The sequence below is a fragment of the Austrofundulus limnaeus genome, unplaced genomic scaffold (genome assembly GCF_001266775.1).
Source record: "Austrofundulus limnaeus strain Quisiro unplaced genomic scaffold, Austrofundulus_limnaeus-1.0 Scaffold353, whole genome shotgun sequence".
Lineage (NCBI taxonomy): Eukaryota > Metazoa > Chordata > Actinopteri > Cyprinodontiformes > Rivulidae > Austrofundulus > Austrofundulus limnaeus.
The window spans coordinates 91,876-93,680 of record NW_013952755.1 but is presented as its reverse complement, the minus strand read 5'-3'; the positions used below and the strand labels follow the sequence as shown (position 1 = coordinate 93,680).

The window sequence follows — 1,805 nt, the reverse complement described above, 5'->3', positions numbered from 1 at the left end:
CACACACACACAGCCCCGCCCCGCCCCGGCTGACAGATGGCCCGCCCTGGCCCGTCCCGCAGCACAGAGGTGGACTGAACCAGTCTGGGCGGGGCGGGGGAGTGCTGCAGCGAAGCACAGGAGGCTGAGGCGGTCCTGCTTTAATCCCTCCTCCTGCCTGGCTGTGAGGATGCTCAGAACCCACTCCTCCAGGCGTCTTTAGGCTGAAGAAAAGGATTTATTCTGTGAAGTTTGGAGCTTCAGTTTGACCCTCCACTGGTAAGACAGAATATTTTTAATGTTTGAGTCACCTCAGGTGAAGATTTGTTATCGATTTGTTTAGATTTTTAAACCAAAAGCAGGTGAATTAAAAGAAAATGGAGTGAAAACTACAAACACTGGCTCAGATCTGCTGTCAGAACTTTGTTTTTTTTTTTAAATAGCTGTTTTTACAACCGGACGGAGGTTTCAGATGAAATGAAATCAGCAGCTGCTTCTAATAAGCAGGAAGCTTTTATTCTGCAGGGATTTAGCAGCATTATGTAATCCCACACCAGAGCAAACAGTCTCCTGTTTGACAGCCTGATGTGTGCAGAAGCTCCAGCAGGGCTGAAACTGTCCTGTTGACTCATCTGCAGCTGAAATGTTCCTGATCCTCACCTGTCCTGCAGACAGCTGATCCCACACTGCAGAAAACACAACAACAAAGGCTTTTCTTCCATGCCAAGGTTTCAGGAGGACTCTCAGCGACCACCATGTTAGCTCAGTGTGTGTAGCATTGTTCCAGTTACTGCCATTCATTTTTAGATGGCTGTGGCGGCCATCTTGAATCAGGTAGACTAAATGCTAAACGGTGATAGAGGAACATCTACAGCTGATCAGATCTGTCCAGTGGTTCATGAGATGTTTTACTAACACAAACAGGACAAAGACATTATCACCCATCAGCAGCAGCCGACAAATACAATCAATTTACTCCAAATACATAATCAATAGTTCATCTGAAATGTTTCTGTGGAAAGGTTTTAAAAAGTAAAATATCTAGGTTAATACTGATAAAATAAATTTTTAGTTTTAAACTCACGTCACATCTGACAGGACCTTTGTGTTTTTGGTTTATTTTGTCGTAAATAAAAACCTTTAAAATATAATCAAAGAAAACATAAGAAGTTATTTCTTTAAAGATTTGTCTACATCAGACATATGTCACCTTTAAATCCATTCAGCTGGTTTGATGCTGCTCCAGAGAACAGAACATAAATTCTGCAGCTGTCGACAAGACGTTCTGCATTATTTATCTGCTCTAAATGAGCCGAACTACAGCTGATGTTCTCTATAACTACAGCTGATGTTCTCTATAACTACAGCTGATGTTCTCTATAACTGCAGCTGATGTTCTCCATAACTACAGCTGATGTTCTCCATAACTACAGCTGATGTTCTTTATAACTGCAGCTGATGTTCTCTATAACTACAGCTGATGTTCTCTATAACTACAGCTGATGTTCTCTATAACTGCAGCTGATGTTCTCTATAACTACAGTTGATGTTCTCTATAACTACAGCTGATGTTCTCCATAACTACAGCTGATGTTCTCCATAACTACAGCTGATGTTAACTGCAGCTGATGTTCTCTATAACTACAGCTGATGTTCTCTATAACTACAGTTGATGTTCTCCATAACTGCAGCTGATGTTCTCTATAACTACAGTTGATGTTCTCCATAACTGCAGCTGATGTTCTCTATAACTACAGTTGATGTTCTCCATAACTGCAGCTGATGTTCTCTATAACTACTGCTGTTCTCTATAACTACAGCTGATG

General features: G+C 41.6%; 1 protein-coding gene across 2 annotated transcripts in view; it reads left to right on the top strand.

Moving 5' to 3' along the window:
• LOC106527956 (synaptic vesicle glycoprotein 2B) overlaps window positions 1-1,805 on the top strand; it is a 24,863-nt gene that overhangs the window by 4,882 nt on the left and 18,176 nt on the right. The window contains exon 1 of one of the 2 annotated variants that reach the window (XM_014022983.1): window positions 111-258. The exons of the other annotated variant lie outside the window; for it this stretch is intronic. The gene's annotated coding sequence lies outside the window, so the exon portion shown is untranslated. Of the gene's footprint in view, window positions 1-110; window positions 259-1,805 lie in introns of those variants that run through there. 2 annotated transcript variants of the gene reach the window in all.